General features: G+C 43.5%; 1 long non-coding RNA gene across 2 annotated transcripts in view; it reads left to right on the forward strand.

Annotated features, from left to right (window-relative positions):
* The first annotated feature begins 421 nt into the window (after nucleotides 1-421).
* LOC111821159 (uncharacterized) overlaps nucleotides 422-22,848 on the forward strand; it is a 53,939-nt gene continuing 31,512 nt past the window's right edge. For both annotated transcript variants that reach the window (XR_002824617.1, XR_002824618.1), the window contains exons 1-3: nucleotides 422-454; nucleotides 9,641-9,812; nucleotides 10,471-10,792. This is a non-coding gene — a long non-coding RNA (uncharacterized LOC111821159). The remainder of the gene's footprint in view (nucleotides 455-9,640; nucleotides 9,813-10,470; nucleotides 10,793-22,848) is intronic.

The raw sequence follows: 22,848 nt of genomic DNA on the forward strand, positions 1-22,848 counted from the left end.
GGGCCATGGCCCTCAGCTAGGCCAGTAAGGAAGTGGTAATAAGGTCTTGTTGGAATATTATGGGAGCCAGGATGAGATGGGAGGGGCATAGAGGCAGAGTGACACAAATATTTCCGCACTTTCTAAGTTTCTCTGTTCACAAACCAATCTGAAAATGCGATGACTTTAGGAGGTGTGATTCCTGTCTTTTATGTGCAACACAACACAAAACCTTAGAGAAAGAAGACCTTCAAATGATAAAGCCACAAAGGTGTGTCCTGAGGGATGGTACAACTGGAGGATGTCCTGCCCGTGACTCAAATTGTGGACCACCGAGATGAACAGAAGCTCCCCGAATGCTTCCAGGTAGGAAATGGGTTCAACCACAGAATATCAATAATGAGAATTGCCTAGAGGACTCATGGGGGCGTCCAGATGCCAGGAAACCATGGCACCATGACTTAATCTTTAGAGGGTAAGTGGTTTCCCACCTGGAAATCTGTACACATTCAGACTCGGCCCAGTCCACAGTGCTGGCAGTCTGAAAGCCAGTTTCCTTCTTCACTGGCAGCCAAAATTGTATCTCCCAAGCACCTGTTCTGATGAAGCTACTATAGGATGTGCTCCACCAAAACCAGGGAGGAGTATTGAGAAGGCTCACTAATAAGCAGGTTTAGGGGAAGTTAGAGGGCTCCCCAGGTAGTGACACATCTGATGCAGGTGAAAGTAAGTCAAGGGTTAGAACCACCCAGAAGGACAGTAAACGGATGCCTAGGATGATATCTGCGTGGCCCACCTGTAGTGAAACTAGTCAGGATCACAGCAAGAGGAGTGGCTTCTCCAGAAGCATGTCTCCAAGAAGAACATGCAAGCGATAGTTCACTTGATGTGTTTGAACATCCCTGGAAAACCTTGTCACTTTTAATGGTAACTTCTGGGGACTGTCACATTGATCACCACATAGAGAACAAAATGAGAGCACAAGGAAGTAGACAAAGAAAGAAGGAAAAGACTACAAACTCAAGACCATGTTGAATTTCAGGGACAAGGTGTTGAATAAGAACAGCGCCTGGCTCTGCTTTTAGCAGGGTGTAAGAGGTGATCCAAACCCTAAACTGCCAGTGCAGAGTCTACCCCACACAATACACACTTTTGTGGGGTGTAGAGGGCGCTCGAGTTTACTCTTCTTTCTTCTGGGTAACGTCACCAGATGGCATCTGTACGTGCTATGTGGAAACCTAGTCGATTGGGTATGTTCTGTAGAAATGGGTACTGTGGCTACACAGTTTCTATAGGAACCTGCTAGAAATCTTTATAATTTCTGAAAAGATACATGGTGATAGTTCAGCTGAACATGGAAACAATAGGGAGGAAGCAGGCTGTTCTCATTTTTCTTCTGCACTGAGAGAAGTGGATTTAACTTGTGGATCCTGAGAAGGAGATTTTGTGCTGTCATTCATTTCGGGTCTTCACCTTGCCAAATTTCCAGATAAATTGTTTTTCCTTAGGGACATTTTCCTTTGGCATTCAGAGTTATGGAGTAATGCCACATTCCCATTTCTCCCAAACATGGCGTCCAGCTAGCCAGATACCCAGGGCTCACTGAGCCAGGCAGACCTGGCAGCCTGGGATTTTTTTGTTCTGGAGCCTGGCCCTGTGGCTTTCACAGCTGCTCTAGAGGTTGGCCCCTCATACCCCAGAGTTATCTGAGTGCCCGTAATCCCGCCTTCCTCATTACACAGTCCTTGCTAACAAGATGAAGGAGCCCTGGTAGTGCAATTGTTAAGCGCTAGGCTGCTAACCAACATGCTGACCATTTGAACCCACTCAGTATTTCTGTGATAGAAAGACCTGGCAATCTGCTTCCGTAAAGATTCCAGCCTAGAAAACCATATAGGGTAATTGTACTCTGACACATGGGGTAGCTATGAGTCAGAATCAACTTGACAGCACACAACAACAATGATATATGGCATACTATCTCTCTAGGACCTTGCCCTGGATGAGGTAGCTCATGAGTCCAGAAAAGCCAAGGAGCCAGTGATGAGAAATCAAGGTCCCATCTTTACTCAAACCAGGAATCAATTTCCTGTGAAAGCTAAAATCCTACCCAAGATGACTTGTACGTCTACATGTGTGGACAAAAATCTGGATAAATGTGACCATGGAATTCTGACAGAGAGGTCTTATAGAAATAGCTGTAGCACTAGATAAACATACATGTATGCATATACTCATACTCATATTGATATATATATACACATATGTAGCCCCTGGATGGTGCAAACAGTTTGATGATATTGTTTGCGCTATTGTGTTGATTCCAACTCACAGGGACCCTATATGATAGAGTAAAACTGCCTCATAGGGTTTCCTAGGCTGTAATCTTCATCGGAGCTCATCGCCATGTTTTTCAACCCTTGGAGTAGCTGTTGGCTTCCAATCACTGACTTTCAATTAGCAGCCCAGCACTTAACCACTGTGCCAACAGGGCTCCTTTGATCATTACTAGGAGCATAAACTAGAGCACCCCTCATACCCAGACAGAGAAGTACGCAAGCTTCTCTCCCCTGTAACCAATCTCCAGTGTAAGTGCGCACTGTTTGCACTGGAGTCCATGTTCGTGTTTAGGGTTTTGATCACCTTGTAAACCCTACTGAAAGCGGAGGTAAACCCAAGGAAAAATTAAATCTGTGTCCACTGTAAAAACGGTTGGGACAAGGGGTAGAAAGGAGAGGACCAGGCTTGGAAGTGGTCCCAGTACAATGTTAATGCATGTTTTCTTTGAATGGGATGAGGCTCTGTCCACACTGACACCTTCATGGAAGTCGAAGACACATAGGACAAATGGTGTGTGTATGTATTTGTGTGTGTGTGTGAGGATGTGAGTGTATGATTCACCAAAACCTTCATGTAGAGCTTTACAGTAGAGACTGTAAAACAAATGGACTTCACAGAGGACACCTGCTTGTGTGTTGCCATGGGGGTTTCCTTCTGACCCTTGGAATTACATATTGGGGCACCAAATGGGGAATGACTACCTAGGTTCCCTGAAAGTGAGCAAGGGCATCAACCTGTCTTCTCACCCACCATGACCACTGTTCAGTATTCCTGATGCCACAATGGCCTACTCTCTCTCTGGGGTCTGGCTCCTGACTCTTTTCCCTCGATGAGGTAGTTCATGAATCCAGAAAAGCCAATGAGGCAATGATAAGAGGAAACCAAGGCATTTATCCCAACTCAAGCCACAAGTCAATTTCCTGTGAAAGCTAAAATCCTTCCCAAGTAGACCTGCATATCTACACATGTGAAGAAAAATCTGGGTAACTGTTAACATGGAATTCTGATTTACTAGTCTTATAAAAATAGATGTAGCCATAGATTAAGATGAACATGAATTTATACATATATTCATACTGACATTTGTGTATACATGTATGTCCCTGAGTGGTGCAAAAAAAATTGCGTCAACTAGTAAACTAAAGGCTGGTTATTCAAAATCACCCAATTACCCCACAAAACAAAGTCCTGGCAATCTGATTCCGTGAAGATTACAGTCAAGAAAACCCTGTGGATCAGCACTACTCTGTAACACATGAGGTGGCCATGAGTCTGAATATATTTGACGGTGAAGGGGTTTATTTGCTTTTTAAAAATTTATGCATACCAAGTAAAGAGCCAGAAAGGAAAATACTTTCCCCAGCACCCTAGTGTAGTAACCCTACTTAGAAGGTATATAGATGGCTCTGTGCTTTCCTTGACTTTTTTTGTTAGGAAAGGGCGGAGGGAGAGGCCACAGGGAGGAGGTGGAAGGCTCTTGTGGAGCAACATTGCCATCAAGCGGAAGCTTTTACAGCAAGTTCTGATCGTTCTAGCTATACTTCCTGGATAGGGTTTGTGATAAGAAGATGGGTAGGTTGGGGGGTACTCAAAGGACTCTGGGGCCTGACTGGACAGCCTCCACAGCTGAGAAGAAATCCAAAACCATCCTACCCTACAAACAAATCCCAGGCTACCAGGCCTGCCTGTCTCAGAGCTCTTTGTGGGCGTGGCCTCGGTAGCCTCCATGTTTGAGAGAAACAAAAGGTGGTATTCCTCCCGGACTTTGAAAGCCAAGAAAAATGTCTTCATGGAAATAAATTTGTCTCTGGAAATTTTGATATGGTACAGACTTGAAACAAACAATATCAGAAAACCTGCATCTCGATATAGACAAGTTAAATCCATTTCTTTCCGTGCAGATAAAAAGTGAGAAGGATGTGGTTTCTTCTGGGCTCTGTTTCCATGTTCCCTAGACCTACCAGCACGCATCCTTTCAAAAGTCAAAGATTTCTGCCTGTCTCTTAAGGATAGTATACAGCCATAATCTAGTGATCATTACTACTGACGTGAAACTAGAGCGCCCTCCTTAACCGAAGTACACAAGCTTCTCTCCCCTGTATCCTTGCTCCCATGGAAGTGCGCACTGTTGGCACTGAAGTCCATGATCTGTGTTTAGGGTTTGGATCACCTTGTAAACCCTATTGAAAGTTGAGATATTATACACAGGGAAATAATTAAATGCGTTTTCCAGTCAAAGGCAAGTTGGGAGAATGGGTCTATGGGAGAGGAATGTTCTTGGTAGTGGTTCTAGAACAATGGTAATGGATGTTTTCTTTGAATGGGGTGAGTCTTTATCTACAGTGGCACCTCCACGGCCAGTAAAGAGAAACAAAACCAAACTACCGGTGTGTGTATTCTTGTGTGTATGTACTCTTATGTGTGGGTCTATGAATGTGTAATACAGCCAAAGCTCTATGTAGAGCTTTAAGATAAAGAGTGTGAAACAAATAGCCTGCTAATCTAAAGAAATTGCCCTATAGGAGGTCGCCTGCCTGTGGGGCACAACTGGGGTCTTTTTCTGATTCAGATATTACAGGAGCTGGTTCTGTAAGATCCAATTCATTGAAACACCCCCAGGAACAGTTGAAATTTATATGACAATTTATTCTGACGTTGTTATATTCTTATAGCTGATATAGTAGCATTTTTAAAAAAAGAAAGCAACACTTTCTGTTTTTCAGCCCAGTGGATAATATCTTTGTCGACTGGGGGAGTATACACCGCCACCTTTCACCGTTGCTCTGACTAAAATGGAGTCCTGCGTGGGTTGTCTTCGTCAGGAAGGAAGGAAAAGTAATGCTCTCCTCTAGAGAAAAGGGCTAGGGAGACTCAGCACAAGATACCAGAGCTGGAGCATCAAATATGGAGAAGATAGTAAGGCAGTTGCTTTAGCTAGTTTGGACATTGTTTGGCATATTGTTCTCTTTTTTTTGGATAGCAAAGGGTGGAGGTTGATCATGGCGGAGGAGCGCACAGTTATTTCTTGTGCTATACCGCCATCAAGCGGAACTTGTTACCGAAAGCCGCACTCTCACTACTGTTGCTTCCTTGGAAGGCCAGGCATTGGAGGAAGTCTGGAGCTAAGTATAACTAATCATAGGGTCCAGCTTGTGCAGAGCTCTGTGAGTCATGGAGCAAGTGTGGCCCGAGGCAGAGGCCTGCCCACGAAGCTGCGGAGACTGGGGTTAGGCCCAGGCAGAGAGCCATGGTGCTAAGCTGGTCGTGCATAGGAAGCCAAGGCTAGGGCCTAGGTGGCCGCTATGTCTGGGCCCGGCTAGCATGAGCCACTCCAATGGAGTTTCAGCTCTTTTGTTTCTGTCCTTGAGGATGTCTTCAGTTACCATTTAGAGTTGGAATATGATACAAATTTCCACTTTCTCCCAACATAGCTTCCATTGCTGCATCCTCCCCCCACCTCCCCACACCCCAGGGCACCATAAGCTTAGTTGGCATGGCAGTGTGGGCTTCTTTGGGAGTTGGCCATATGGCTTTCATAACCACTCTGAAGGTGACCCAGTAAGTTCCAGGTGTCATCTGAGCGCATCCAACACACCCTTGTTCATATTAGACTCCTTTTCCATAAGGTACACTAAAAAATCTACCTCGTAAAAGTCAGCAATAGGATGAGATATGGAATGTGCAGCTTGTTGCTTCGGTGATCAATTACCTCCTTTGCCATGAGACCAGAAGAACTGATCAAAAAGGGAAAAATGCAGAACAGAATTTCAGATTCTCTCAGAATCCACAATTTCTGGATCTGTGAAGGCTGAGTGAACGCCTGAAATTATTGCTCTAAGATGATCTTTAAATTTTTAACCATAAAAGAAAAATATCCCCTGATGTCTTCTTAAAAAAACAAATAATAGTTTAGTTGAACTAGTAAAGAACGTCCGCCTTGACCATTGGACTCTTTTAAGATCTGTCTGTATGGGGTCAATTGACAACAGCAACCTGAAAGATTATATAGTAAACTTAGGGGACATAAGTTTATGTTAATCCAGGATGAACTACTCAGAAAATGAGGGTGAGATTGGTTGCACAACTTAAAGAATGTAATGAATGTTACTCTATTGTACATTTCGAAACTGTTGAATTTGGTGTATGTTCTGCTGTGTATATTGTCAACAACAAAAACTAAAATAAAATAAGTTATTTTTAAAAAATCCACGTTATTGTGGAGTAGATTCTGACTCAGTATTCCCATATGTTACAGATTAGAACTGCCCCACAGGGTTTTCTTGGATGTAATCTGTGGAATCAGATGGCCAGGACTTTTATCAGGGAAGCCACTGGGTAGGTTCTACCTATAGGTCTTCTTGGGTAGAATTTTAGATTTCACAGGAAATTGACTTGGGGCTTGAGTCAGGATGAGTACCTTGATTTTTTTTTCTTCTTATCATTACCTCATTGGCTTTTTTGAACACTTGAGCTACCTCATCCAGGGTGAGGACTTGAGACAGGCTCCAGAGACAGGAAGCCACGTATTCTGATATAACATTTATTTTAAAATGTACCTACATGCACATTATCATGAGGTAATACATTGCCTCAAAGCATGTCATTAAAGGAAGAAAGAGATAGAAAGGGAAGAAGTTGAGAGAAGAGAAATGGAAGGGGCAGTGTGAATGGAAGGAAGGATGGTAGGAAGGAAGGATATCTTAAGCCTATTGTTAAAAGAGAAGCCCAGGATAAATAACTTATTCCCCACCCACCTCCACACAGGGGAACACTAAGCGGTGGTTAGAAAGGAAATTAAAATTATCCAGCACTGTGTCTCTTTGCATAGTTGTGCAAAGGCCAGGACATATATTTTGTGAAAGCAGGGAAAATAATATATTGCTTATGCCACCCTCTGGGGACAGTGAAAAGGTGAAATGCAAACATGAGTCTATATTTACTTTCATGGACATTAAACACCAAAAATATACACAAGGAAAAATTAAGTCTGTTTCCTGCTATAAGGAGGGTTGGTGTAAGGGAGAGGAACATGCTAGAAGTGGACCTAGCACAATGGTAGTAGCTGTTTTCTTTGAATGAGATGAGGTTCTGTGCACAGTGGCAGCTACGTGGCAGTTAGACAAAACAAAAAACAAACTGTGTGTGTGTGTGAGCATATGCTTGTGTGTTTGGAGTTTTGACTGTAACTCAGCCAAACCTTCATGTAGAACTTTACATTAGAACATGTAAAACACATTGCCCTCTAGGAGGGTGCCTGTCTGTATGGCACCATTTTGTCTCCTTCTGACCCGTAGACCAACAACCTGGAGCAACAAATGGGCAATAATTACCTGGGTCCCCTGAAGGTGAGCCAGGTCACCAGGCTCACTGTCTTCGGACCTGCCATGGGCACTGGTAATGACTCCTGCAGCCACAATGACCTATTCTGTCTCTGGTTCCTGACTTCTGAGTCCTTGCCCTGGATGGATAGCTGCATGAATCCAACAAAGCCAATGAGACAATGATAAGAGAGAAATCAAGATATTCCTCTTGACTTAAGGAGAAATTGAAAGTTAAAATGCCAGGCAAGAAGGCCTATTTATCTACAGGTGTGAACAAAAATCTGGGAACCTATTAACATGGAATCTGACTTCGGGTTCTTCTAGAAATCGATGTAGCAATACGTAAAGATAAGTATGTATACATGTATTCATACTGATATTCATATGCATATATACACATCTCTTTAAAAGCCAGAAAGAAACAAAAAGCACCTCCCTGGAAACCCCAATGCAGTAAACCTCACTTAGAAGCCTAGATTGTTTCCGGACTTTGTCTGGTTTTTTTATTTTGGAAAGGGCGGAGGGAGAGGCCAGGAGGAAGAGGTGGCTGTCATTTGTGAATCCACAGTGCCATCAAGCGGATGGTTTTTGAGCAAGGTCTTGAGCCGCTATAGCTTATACGTTGTGGATAAGGCCGGTAAGAAGAGGAAGGGTAGGTTGAGAGGTACTCAAAGGATTCTGGGGACTCACTGTGCCACCTCCAGCGCTGGTGTAAGCCATGGAACCACTCTCCACAACAGATAAACCCCAGACTGCCAGGCCTTCCAGTATTCTTGGATCTCTGTGGGGCATGGCCTCGTTGGCCGCCATGTTAGGGAGAAATGAGAAATGTCGGATTTCTTGCTAACCCTGAACTCCAAAGAAAAATGTCCTCAAGGATAAAAAAAAAAGTGTGTGTATATATATTTGTATATATATGTGTGGAAATTTGGCTAGGTGAAGACCTGAAACAAACTCTACTAAAAAATCTCCACCTCGGATCCCCAAGTTAAATCCACTTCTTTGCTATGGATGACAACTGAGAAGGAGCTTACTTCTTCCTCAGTGTTTCCATGTTCAGGAGAGCATCAGCATGCATTCTTTGAAAAGTCAATGATTTCTGTCAGGCTCTTAAACAAACTGTGTATCTACCTTCTCCATTTCTACAGAAAATCCTCAACCCAATAGGTTTCACTTTGTGCATGCAGACATCTAGTGACATTACTAGTCTAATGATGGTAAATAGAGTACCCTCCATACCCAGAGAAGAATACAAGCTTTTCTTGCCTCTAGTTAATCTGCCGTGAAAGTGTGCATTTTTCATTTGATTCCATGTTCCTTGTTTAGGGTTTGGATCACCGTGTAACCCTGTTGAAAGCACACAGGAAAAAAGGAAATCTGTTTCCCATTATAAGAAGGATTGGGAGAAGGGGTGGACAGGAGAGGAACAGGCTTGGAAGTGGTCCTAGTACAATGGTAATGAGTGTTTTCTTTGAATGGAGTGAGGCTGTATTCATAGTGACACATCCATGATTGTCAGAGACTACCATAACAAAACTGTGTGTGTGCGTGTGTGCATGTATGTCTGGGCCAGTGAGTGTGTAATGCAGCGATACCGTCAGGTAGAACTTTACAGAGGGACTGTAAAACAAATGGCCCTCGAAGAGGTTGCCTCCCTGTATGGTACCACTGTGGTCTTCTTCTGATCCATGAACCTCCACCTGGGACACCAAATGGGCAATAACTACCTGGGTCCCCTGAAGGTGAGCCAAGACATCAATCTTACTGTCTTCTGAGATCATTGTACTTGCTACACATGAAATATTTTGGGCACAGTTACCTTCAGATTTCACAGGAGCTGGATTTGTAAGATCCAATTCATTGAAGCACCCCGAATTATATTTGTATAATTTCCAAAAGAGGAACAGTTGAAATTCATATCACAATTTGCTAGAGAATGGTTATAGCCGATTTTGTAGCATTAAGGGAAAAAAAAGCAACAAATCTCTATTTTTCAGCAGAGCAAATAATATCCCTGTTGGTTGGACTTAGTGTACAGGACCACCTTTTACCTTCACTCTGGCAAACTGAAATGGAGACCTGGGTGTTTGGGCATCTCTGAGCTGAGGGAACTGGACAGGAAAGAAAAACACGAAAGAGAACGCTGCTTATTTCTAGGCAGTGGACTTATGGGTGAGTGCTGTATTTTCTATTCATTCTCCATTCCAAACCAGGTTGCATAGGATATTTAATTTTATTAAAGAACTACAATAACTTCTGGTATTTGAACAAACCTCAGAAAGTAGAGTTTCCCAACATTGACTCATATATCACAGTAACATTGAGATACTAGTAAGTGGCTTTCCAGCATAGTAGAAGAGGATCTCGAGAGATGTCCTGATTGTGTTATCCCACATTAGAAATGTGTGGAGGATCTGCGTCTACCTTAGCGCAGAGGTACTGGAATGAGAAGTCAGTGTCCTGCAGTGCAGGGGAGAGAGGAAAGCCATTAGAAGCTGTAGCCGCTGAGGCCATCTGCCTGAGAGGACCATGTGGTTGCCCACCTTGTCAAGGGGAAGGAGCAGTCTTATTCTCCAATGGAGAAAGACTGTTGGAAACTTCTTGAGGACAACCAGGTTGAAGGCCTTTACCTTCTTCTCTCAGTTGACCCTTTCCTACCTGTTCCTCCCATGCTTTCCTGATCTCTCTGGGGTTGAACACACTGGGACATGGCCCTCAGGCCAGTAAGGAAGTGGTAATAAGCTCTTGCTGGAATATTATGGGGGCCAGGAGGCATTGGGAGGGGTATAGGGGCTGAGTGACAAAAATACTTCTGCACTTTCTAATTCAGTCTGTTTAGAAACCAATCTGAAAATGTGATGACTTGAGGAGGTGTGATTCCTGTCTTCTATGTGCGACACAAAACGAAACCTTAGAGAAAGAAGACCTTCAAATGATAAAGCCACAAAGATGTGTCCTGAGGGATGGTACAACTGGACGATGTCCTGCCTGTGACTCAAATTGTGGAACACCGGGTTGAACATAAGCTCCCGGAATGCTTCCAGATAGAAAATGGATTCAACCACAGAATATCAATAATGAGAATTGCCTAGAGGTCTCATGGAGGATCCATATGCCAGGAAACCATGATGCCATGACTTGATCTTTAGAGGGTAAGTGGCTTCCCACCCGGCAGTCTGTACACATTCAGACTCAGCCCAGTCCACAGTGCTGGCAGTCTGAGAGATGGTTTCCTCCTTCACTGTCAGCCAAAATTGTATCTCCCAAGCACCTGTTCTGATGAAGCTACTACAGGATGTGCTCCACCAAAACCAGGGAGGAGTATTGAGAAGGCTCACTAATAAGCAGGTTTAGGGGAAGTTAGAGGGCTCCCCAGGTAGTGACACATCTAATGCAGGGGAAAGTAAGCCAGGTGTTAGAGCAACCCAGGAGGACCATAAAGGGAGGCCTAGGATGATATCTGTGTGGCCCACCTGGAGTAAAACTAGTCCGGATCACAGCAATAGGACTGGCTTCTCCAGGAGGCATGTCTCCAAGAAGAACATGAAAGAGATAGATCACTTGTTGTGTTTGAACATCCCTGGAAAACTCTGTCACTTTTAATGGCAATTTCGGGGGACTCTCAGTGATCACCACACAGAGAACAAAATGAGAGCACAAGGAATTAGAGAAAGAAAGAAGGAAAAGACTACAAACTCAAGACTGTGTTGAACTCCAGGGACAAGGTGTTGAATAAGATCAGCTCCTGGCTCTGCTTTCAGCAGGGCGTATGAGGTGATTCAAACCCTATACTGCAAGCGCAGAGTCTCCTCCACACAGTGCACCTTTCCGTGGGGCCTGGAGGGCTCTCAAGTTTATGCCCCTTTTCTCTGGGTAATGTCACCAGATGGGGTCTGTATGTGCAATGTGGAAACCTAGCCAATTGGGCATGTTCTGTAGAAATGGAAACTGTGGCTGTAGTTTCTTTAGGGACCTGGTAGAAGTCTTTGATTGCTGAAAAGTCGCATCCTAAGAGTTCAGCTGAAAATGGAAACAGAGAGGAACCAAGTAATTCTAACTTTTCTTCTGCACGTAGAGAAATGGATTTAACTTGTAGATCCTGAGAAGGAGATTTTGTGCTGTTGCTCCTTTCGGGTCTTTAGTTTGCCAAATTTCCAGATACCTTGATTTTCCTTGAGGACATATTCCTTTGGGATTCAGAGTTATGGAGTAATACCACATTTCCCATTTCTCCCAAACATGGCGGCCACCTAGCCAGATCCCCAGGGCTCACTGAGCCAGGCAGACCTGGCAGCCTGGGGCGCTTTTGCTGGAGAGCCTGGCCCTGTGGCTTTCACAACTGCTCTAGGGGTTGGCCGGTCATGTCCCAGAGTCATCTTAGTGCCCGTAACCCCCCCTTCCTCATAACACAGGACTTACAAGATGAAGGTGCTCTGGTAGTGCAGTGGTTAAGCGCTAGGCTGCTAATCAACAGGCTGACCATTTGAACCCACCCCGTATTTCTGTGATAGGAAGTCCTGGCAATCTGCTTCCATAAAAATTACAGCCTAGAAAACCCCATGGGGTAGTTTTTCTCTGTCACATGGGGTAGCTGTGAGCCAGAATCGACCTGACAGCACACAACAACAACAACTACTCCTATCTCCTTGGGACCAGGGTCCTGAGTCCCTGCCCTGGATGAGGTAGCTCATGAGTCCAGAAAAGCCAAGGAGCCAATGATAAGAGAAGAAATCAGGGATTCTTCCCTACTCAAACCAATAGTCAATTTCCTGTGAAAGCTAAAATCCTACCCAAGAAGTCCTGTACATCTACATGTGTGGACAAAAATCTGGGTAAATGTGACCATGGAAATCTGACAGAGAGGTCTTATAGAAATACTGGTAGTGATAGATAAAAATGAATGTATGCATATACTTACACTGGTGTTGATATACATACATACATATATATATATATCCTCTGGGTGGTACAAACAGTTTGATGATTATGTGCTCTCGGGTCTATTCCAACTCATAGGGACCCTATATGACAGAGTAGAACTTCCCCATAGGGTTTCCTGAGCCGTAATCTTCATGGGAGCACATTGCCAGGTGTTTCATCCCTTGGAGCAGCTGGTAGGTTCCAACCACTGACTTTTCAATTAGCAGCCGAGCATCTAACCGCTGTGTCACCAGGGCTCCTTTTATCATTACTAGGAGCATAAATTAGAGTATCCTTCATACCCAGACAGAGAAGTACACAAGAATCTCTCCCCTCTAACCAATCTGCCATGAAAATGTGCAGTTTTCATTGGAGTCTATGTTCAGTGTTTAGGGTTTTGATCACCTTGTAAACCCTATTGAAAGCGGAGGTAAACCCAAGGAAAAGTTAAAATTGTCCACTGTAAGAAGGGTTGGGACAAGGGGTAGAAAGGAGAGCAACAGGCTTGGAAGTGGTCCGAGTACAATGGTAATGCATGTTTTCTTTGAATGGGATGGGGCTGTGGCCACACTGGCACCTCCATGAAAGTCAAAGACACATAACAAATGGTGTGTGTGAGGATGTGAGCGTATGATTCACCAAAACCTTCATGTAGAGCTTTACACTGGAAACTATAATACAAATGGACTTTGCAGAGGACACCTGCTTCTGTGGCGCCATTAAGGTTTCCTTCTGACCTATGGATCTGCAAACTGGGGCACCAAATGGGGAATGACTACCTGGGTTCCTTGAAGGTGAGCAAGGGCATCAACCTAACTGTCTTGTCACCCACCCTGACCACTGTTAAGTATTCCTGATGCCACAATGGCCTAGTCTCTCTCTGGGATCTGGCTCCTGAGTGTTTGCCCTGGGTGAGGTAGTTCATGAATCCAGAAAAGTCAATGAGGCAATGACAAGAGGAAATCAAGGTATTTATTCCAACTCAAGCCAAGAGTTAATTTCCTGTTAACGCTAAAATCCTACCCAAGAAGACCTGTATATCTATGCATGTGAACAAAAATCTGGGTACCTGTTAACATGGAATTCTAAGTCTTATAGAAATAGATATAGCAATAGATAAAGATGAACATGCATTTATAAATACATTCGTGTATATACATAAGTCCCTGAGTGGTGCTAATGATTTGCGGTCAACTACTAAACTAAAGGCTGGTTGTTCAAATCCACCCAATGACACCACAAAACAAAGTCCTGGCAATCTGAGTCAGTAAAGATTACAGCCAAGAAAACTATGGGTGTGTGTGTTCTTGTGTGTATATATACCTATGTTGCCGCTATGAATGTGTAACACAGCCAAACCTTTATGAAGAACTTTACAGTAAAGTGTATAAAAGAAATAGCCTGCAAATTATAAAACAAATCGCCCATTAGGAGGTCCCCTGTCTGTAGGAGCTGGTTCTTTAACATCTAGTTCATTGAAACACCCTCAAGGAACACGTGAAATTCATATCACAATTTATTTTGACATTGCTGTTCTAATAGCTGATGTAGTAGCATTTAAAAACAACAAGAAATCTCTGTTTTTCAGCCCAGTGAATATCTATGTCACCTCGGGGGGAGTGTACACCACCACCTTTCACCATTACTCTGACAAACCAACATGGAGTTCTGGGTGGGGTGTCCTGGTCAGAAAGGAAGGAAAACTAATGCTTCTCTACAGAGAAAAGGGCTAGGGAGACTCAGCACAAGATGTGGGAGCTGGAGTCTCAAAAATGGACAAGATGCTGAGTTGCTAGTTTTTCAGGAGGCGGGACATTGGTTGGATTTTTTTTTTTTTTTTAATAGCAAAGGGTGGAGGGTGATCAAGGGCACAGGTATTTCTTGTGCTATAGCGCCATCAAGCGGAAGTTGTTTCCGAAGCCCACAGACCCAACCCTGTTGCTTCCTAGGGAGGCCTGGCATTAGGGGAATTTGGGATCCTAGCTATAACTAAACATAGGGTCCTGCATATCCAGAGCTCCGTGAATCATGGGGCAAGTGTGGCCTGAGGCAGAGACCTGCCCAAGAAGCTGCAGACACTGGGGTCAGGCCTAGGCAGGGAGCCTTTGTGCCAGGCACGTTGTGCATAGGAAGCCAAGGCTAGGGCCTTGGTGGCCGCCATGTCTGGGCAGGACTAACACAATCCACGCCATTGGGCCTTCAGCTCATTTTTTTCTGTCCTTGAGGATGTGTTCAGTTACCATTTAGAGTAGGAATGGTATATACATTTCCAGTTTCTCCCAAACATACCTGCCGCTGAGACACCCCCCGTAAGGGTTCCCTGAGGTTGGTAGGAATGGCAGTCTGGGCTTCTTTGTCTGGGAGTCTGGCCATGCTGCCTTCATAGCTGCTCTGAAGGTGGTCCGGTAAGTCTTAGGTGTCATTTGAGTGCCTCCAACACACCCTTGTTCATGTCACAGGACTTTCCCAAAAGATACACCAAAAAATCTACCTTGTGAAAGTGAGGAATAGGAGGAGGATATGGAATGTGTGGCTACTTACCTCCATAAACAATTACCTCCTTTGCCACGAGATCAGAAGAACTACATACCATCACTGAACATTTTGATCAAAGATTCTATAGAAGAATCCTGAACAAAAGAGGCAAAATGCAGAACAGAATTTCATATTCTTACAGAATCCAGAATTTCTGGAGCCACAAAGGCCGGATGAACTCCTGAAACTATTGCTCTGAGGTTATCGTTAAACCTTAAACCTCAGACCAAAAATATCCCATAAAGTCTTCTTCAAACCAAACAATAGTTTGGTTGAACTAGTAAAGAATGTCTGTCTTGACCATTGGGCTCTTGTAAGATCTATCTATATGGTATCAAACTGACAACAGCAACTCAAAAGATTAGATAGTGAACTTAGGGGACAGTAAGTTTATGTTAATCGGGGAGGAACAACTCAAAAGGAGGGTGGGAATGGTTCACAACTTAGAGAATGTAATCAGTGTCACTGAATTGTACATTTAGAAACTGTTGAATTGTTGTGTGTTCTGTGTATATTCTGAACAGTGAAAAAAACTAAAGTTATTTTAAATAAATTCTTGTTGCTGTGGAGTATATTCTAACTCATGACATCCCCATATGTTACAGATTAAAACTGTCCTACAGGGTTTTCTTGGCTGTAATCTTATGGAATCAGATGGCCAGGTCTTTTTTTCAGGGAAGCCACTGGGTAGGTTCGAACTGCCAACATTTAGGTTAGAAGCCAAGCACAAACTGTTTGCACCATTCTGGCAAGATATACACATATATGAATACCAGTATAAGTCCATATATACATACCTGTTCATTTATTGCTACATTTGTTTGTATAAGACTTCTACGTCGGAATTCCATGTAAACAAGTACCCAGATATTTGGTCATACGTGTAGATCTATAGGTCTTCCTGGATAGGATTTTAGCTTTCACAGTAAATTGACTCGTGGCTTGAGTCAGGATAAATATCTTGATTTTTTTCTCTCATCATTGCCTCATTGGCTCTTCTGGACACTTGAGCTACCTCATCCAGGGCAGGGACTCAAGAGATGGGCCCCAGAGAGAGGAAGCCATGTCTTTTGACATAACATTCATTAAAAAATGCACCTACACATGCATTATCGTGTGATAATATGTTGCTTCAAAGCATGTTATTAAAGAAAGTAAGAGATAGGTAGGGAAAAAGTTGAGATAAGATAGATGGGAGGGGCGGTGTGAATGGAAGGAAGAACAGAAGGAAAACTTGAAGGGAGAGAAGACAGTAGGAAGGAAGGATATCTTAAGCCTAGTGTTAGAGAAGAAGCCCAGCATAAGTAACTTATTCCTCACCTACCTCTACACAGGGGAACTCTAAGCAGTGGTTAGAAAGGAAATTAAAATTATCCAGCAGTATGTCTCTTTGCACAGTTGTGCAAAGGCTAGGACGTGTATTTTGTGAAAGCAGCAAAAAGCAGAGAGTATATTGCTCATGCTACCCTCTGGGGAAAGTGAAAAGGTGAAATGCAAACATGAGTGCCTATTTACTTTCATGGACATTAAATACCAAAAATATACACAAGGAAAAATTAAATCTATTTCTCACTATCAGGAGAGTTGGAACAAAGGGTGGAAGGGAGAGGAATGAACATGCTTGCAAGTGGACTTAGTACAATGATAATGGCTGTTTTCTTTGAATAGGATGAGGCTGTATGCACAGCGGCACCTACGTGGTAGTTAAAGAAAAAAAAAACAACCTGTGTCTGTGTGTGTATGCTTATATGTTTGGGGTTTTGAGTGTGTAACTAACTCAGCCAAACCTTCATGTTGTAGCTTTACAGCAGAGAATGTAAAACAAATTGCCCTCTAGGAGGTGCCTGTCTGTGTAGCACCATTTGGGTCTCCTTCTGACCCATGGATCTCCAACCTGGGGCAACAAATAGGCAATAATTACCTGGGTCCCCTGAAGCTGAGCCAGGTCACCACCCTCACTGTCTTCTCACCTGCCATGGGCACTAGTAATGATTCCTGCTGCCACAGTGACCTACTCTGTCTCTGGTTCCTGACTTCTGAGTCCTTGTCCTGGATGGAGTAGCTTAATGAATCCAACAAAGCCAATGAGACAATGATAAGAGAGAAATCAAGATATTCCTCTTGACTTAAGCAAGAAGTGTAAGTTAAAATGCTACCCAAGAAGTCCTGTATATCTACAGGTGTGAACAAAAATCTGGGAACCTATTAACTTGGAATTCTGACTTATGGTTCTTTTAGAAATAGATGTAGCAATACATAAAGATAAGTATGCGTGTATACATGTATTCATACTGATATTCATATTTATATACATATATACACATCTAGCTATTAAAAAGCCAGAAAGAAACAAAAGCACTTCCCTGGAAACCCCAATGCAGTAAACCCCACTTAGAAGCCTAGATGGCTTTTGGGCCTTGTCTGGCTTTTTTAGTCTGGAAAGGGTGGAGGGAGAGGCAAGGAGGACGGGATGGCTCTCATTTGTGAATTAACAGTGCCATCAAGCGGATGATTTTGAGTAAGGTCTTGAGCCCCTCTAGGTATACATCTTGGATAAGGCCGGTAATAAGAGGAAGGGTAGGTTGAGAGGTACTCAAAGGATCCTGGAGACCCACTGTGCCACCCCCAGAGCGGGTGCGAAAGCCACAGAACCAGGCTGCACAACAAATAAACCCCAGATTGCCACGCCTGCCAGTATTCTTGGATCTTTGGGGGGCGTGGCCTCGTTGGCCGCCATGTTAGGGAGAAACGGGAAATGTCGGATTTCTTGCTAACACAATTCCGAAGGATAATGTCTTCAAGGAGAAAAATATATATATGTATATGTATGTATATATGTGTATATGTATGTATATATGTGTATATGTATGTATATATGTGTATATGTATGTATATATGTGTATATATATATGGAAATTTGACTAGGTGAAGACCTGAAACAAACACTACTAAAAAATCTCCACCTGGGATCCACAAGTTAAATCCATTTCTGTCCTATGGATGACGAGAAGGAGCAGGTTTCTTTCTGAGTGTTTCTATGTTCAGGAGAACCATCAGCATGCATTCAGAAGTCAAGTATTTCTATCAGTCTCCTAAATAACCGCGTATCCACGTTGTCCATCTCTTCAGAGCATTGTCAAACCAGTAGGTTTCACTTTGTGCATGCAGACATCTAGTGACATTACTAGTTTAGTGATGGTAAATAGAGCACCCTCCATACCCAGACAGAGAGGTATACAAGCTTCTCTTCCCTCTAGTCAATCTCCCATGAAAGTGCACTGTTTTCATGTCAATCCATGTTCTTTGTTTAGGGTTTAGATCACCACTTAACCCTGTTGAAAGCACACAGGGAAAATTGAAATCTGTTTCCCACTATAAGAAGGGTTGGGAGACTGGGTGGAAGGGAGACGAACAGGCTTGGAAGTGGTCCTAGCAGAATGGTAATGGGTATTTTCTTTGAATGGGGTGAGGCTGTATCCATAGTGATACATCCATTAGAGTCAAAGACTACCATAACAAAATGTATGTGTGCGTGTATATCTGGGGCAGTGAGTGTATAATACAGCAATACCATCAGGTAGAACTTTACAGAGGGACTGTAAAACAAATGGCCTTCGAAGAGGTTACCTGCCTGTGTGACACCATTGGAGTCTTCTTCTGACCCATGGACTTTCACCTGGGGCACCAAATGAGCAATAACTACCTGGGTCCCCTGAAAGTGAGCCAAGGCATCAATCTTACTGTCTTTTGACTTGATTGTACATGCCATACAAAATGTTTTGGTGGTACATACCTTCAGTTTTCACAGGCACCAATGATTGTCCTGATAGGGAACACAATAGAGTCTCGTACAGAGCAGGAGAAAAATGTAGAAGAGAATTCAAATTCACGTAAAAAAACCAGACTTAATGGTCTGACAGAGACTGGAGGAAACCCTGAAACTATGGCCCCCAGATGTTCTGTTAACCTAGAACTGAAACCACTCCCGAAGCCAACTCTTCGGACAAAGATTAGACTGGACTATAAGACATAAAATGATACCCGTGAAGAGAGTGCTTCTTAGCTCAAGTAGATTCATGAGTCTAAATGGGCAGCTCCTGTCCGGAGGCGAGAAGAAAAGGCAGAGAGGGTCAGGATCTGGTTGAATGGACAAGGGAAATCTAGGGTGGAAAGGAGGAGTGTGCTGTCACAGTAAAGGGAGAGCAACTAGGGTCACATAGCAGTGTGTATATAAATTTTTGTATGAGAAACTAACTTGAACTGTAAACTTTCATTTAAAGCACAATTAAAAAGAAAAAAAGCCAAATGGTCAAGGCAGATATTCTTTACTAGTTGGACTAAACTATTCTTTGGTTTTAAGGAGACTTCATGGGATAATTTTGGTTTGAGGTTTAATGTTTAAAGATTATCTCAGGGCAGTAGTTTCAGGGATTCATCCAGCCTTCGTGGCTCCAGAAATTCTGGATTCCAAAGAATTTGAAATTGTGTTCCGCATTTCCCCTTTTTGATCAGGATTCTTCTATAGAATCTTTGATCAAAATGTTCAGTGATGGTAGCTGGGTACCATCCAGTTCTTCTGGTCTCATGGCAAAGGAGGTGATTGTTCATGGAGGTAAGTAGCCACACATTCCATATCCTCCTCCTATTACTGACTTTCATGAGGTAGATTTTTTGGTGTATCTTGTGGAAAAGGCCTGTGACATGAATAAGGGTGTGTTGGGGATTCTCAGGTGACACCTGAGATTTACTGGGTCACCTTCAGAGTGGCTATGAAAGCTGCATGGCCAACTCCCAAGGAAGCCCAGACTGCCATGCCGACCAACTTTATGGTGCCCTGGGGTCGGGGGTGGGTGGGAGATGCCCAGGTGGCAGGTATGTTTGAAAGAAACTGGAAATGTATATTCCATTCCTACTCTAAACGGTAACTGAACACATCCTCAAGGACAGAAACAAATGAGCTGAAGCTCTATTGGAGTGGCTTGTGCTAGTCCCACCCAGACATGGCGGCCACCTAGGCCCTAGCCTTGGCTTCCTATGCGCGACCAGCCTGGCACCATGGCTCTCTGTCTAGGCCTGACCCCAGTGTCCGTAGCTTCTTGGAAAGGCCTCTGCCTCGAGCCACACTCGCTCCATGAATCACGGGGCTCTGCATAAGCAGGACGCTATGATCAGTTATAGTTAGGTCCAGACTTCCTCTAATGCCAGGCCTCCCCAGGAAGCAACAGTGGTAAGTCTGCGGGTTTCGGAACAGGTTCCACTCGATGGCGCTATAGCACAAGAAATACCTGTGTGCTCTTCCCACAGGATGACCCTCCGCTCTTTGCTATCCAAAAAAAAAAAAAAAAACAACCAATGCCCTAACTAGCTAAAGCAAGTGCCTCAGCATCTTCTCCTCAGGTTTCAGGCTTCAGCTCCCATATCTTGTGCTGAATCTCCCTTGCCCTTTTCTCCACAGGGGAGCATTAGTTTTCCTTCATTCCTGACAACCCACCCAAGACTCCATTTTAGTTTGTCAGAGCAATGGTGAAATGTGGCGGTGTATACTCCCCAAGTTGACAGATACTATCCGCTGGGCTGAAAAATAGAGATTGTTGTTTTTTGGGTTTTTTAAAATGCTACTAGATCAGCTGTAAGAATATAACAACAATGTCAGAATAAATTGTAATATTAATTTCACCTGTTCCTGGGGGTGTTTCAATGAATTGGATCTTACAGAACCAAAAAAAAAAAAAAAAAAACAACAAACCCGTTTCCCTCGACCCAATTCCTACTCATAGCAACCCTACAGGACAGAACAGAACTGCCTGATAGGGTTTCCAGGGAGTGTTTGGTGCATTCTAACTGCCGCCCTTTTGGTTAGCAGCTGTAATTCTTAACCACAGCGCCACCAGGGCTCCTTACAGAAACAGCTCCTGTGAAATCATATTTGGAAGAAGACCCCCAGTTGTGCCCCACAGGTAAGCAACCTCTTATAGGGTGATTTCTTTTACAATTAACAGGCAATTTTTTTACACTGTTTACTATAAAGCTCTAAAAAAGTTTTGGCTGTATTACACCTCAAGCCCCAGTATACGTTTATACACACACACACAATACACACGTATAGTTTTGTTTCTCTTACCTGCCATGGAGGTGCCACTGTGGATAAGCCTCATCCCATCTATAAACATCCGTTACCATTGTTCTAGAACCGCTAACAAACCTATTCCTCTCCCACCCCTTCTCCCAACTTGCCTTTTAGTGGAAAATGGTTTAAATTATTTCCCTGTGTATATCTCAGCTTTCAGTAGGGTTTACAAGGTGATCTAAACCCTAAACAGGGCTCATGGACTCCAGTGTCAACAGTGCACACTTCCATGGGAGCATGGATAGAGAGGAGAGAAGCCTGTGTGCTTCCGTGGGTATGGAGGGTGCTCTAATTTCTCCACAGTAGTAATGATCACTGGAGTAGTTATGCCACCAGATCATGTCTGTATGGGCTAAGTGGAAACCTAGTGGTTTGGGCATGTGCTTTAGAAACGGAGACTACGGCTACATACTATCTTTTAGGAGACAGGAAGAAATCTTTGACTTTTGAAAGGATGAGTGCTGGTAGGTCTGGGGAACATGGAAACAGAGCCCAGAAGAAACCACATCCTTCTCACTTTTTATCTGCACGGAAAGAAATGGATTTAACTTGTCTATTTCGAGATGCAGTTTTTCTGATATTGTTTGTTTCAAGTCTGTACCATATCAAAATTTCCAGAGACAAATTTATTTCCATGAAGACATTTTTCTTGGCTTTCAAAGCTAGGAAGGAATACCACATTTCATTCGTCTCAAACATGGCGGCTACCGAGGCCACGCCCACAAAGAGCTCTGAGACAGGCCTGGTAGCCTGGGATTTGTTTGTAGGGGAGGATGGTTTTGGACTTCTTCTCAGCTGTGGAGGCTGTCCAGTCAGGTCCCGGAGTCCTTTGAGTACCCCCCAACCTACCCATCTTATCACAAACCCTATCCGGGAAATACAGCTAGAGCGGATCAGAACTGGCTGTAAAAGTTTCCGCTTGATGGCAATGTTGCTCCACAAGAGCCTTCCACCTCCTCCCTGTGGCCTCTCCCTCCGCCCTTTCCTAACAAAAAAAGTCAAGAAAAGCACAGAACCCTCTATGCCTTCCAAGTAGGGTTACTACACTAGGGTGTTGGGGGAAGTATTTTCCTTTCTGGCTCTTTGCTTGGTATGCATAAATTTTTAAAAAGCAAATAAACCCCTTCACCGTCAAATATATTCAGACTCATAGCCACCTCATATGTTACAGAGTAGTGCTGATCCACAGGATTTTCTTTGCTGTAATCTTTACAGAATCAGATTGCCAGGACTTTGTTTTGTGGGATCATTTGGTGAATTTGAACAACCAGCCTTTAGTTTACTAGTTGACCGTATTGGTTTGCACCACTCAGGGACATACATATATACACAAATGTCAGTATGAATATATGTATAAATTCATGTTCATCTTTATCTATGGCTACATCTATTTTTATAAGACTGGTAAATCAGAATTCCATGTTAACAGTTACCCAGATTTTTCTTCACATGTGTAGATATGCAGGTCTACTTGGGAAGGATTTTAGCTTTCACAGGAAATTGACTCGTGGCTTGAGTTGGGATAAATGCCTTGGTTTCCTCTTATCATTGCCTCATTGGCTTTTCTGGATTCATGAACTACCTCATCAAGGGAAAAGAGTCAGGAGCCAGACCCCAGAGGGAGAG

Source organism: Trichechus manatus, unplaced genomic scaffold, assembly GCF_000243295.1.
Source record: "Trichechus manatus latirostris isolate Lorelei unplaced genomic scaffold, TriManLat1.0 scaffold00068, whole genome shotgun sequence".
In the NCBI taxonomy this organism is placed as follows: domain Eukaryota; kingdom Metazoa; phylum Chordata; class Mammalia; order Sirenia; family Trichechidae; genus Trichechus; species Trichechus manatus.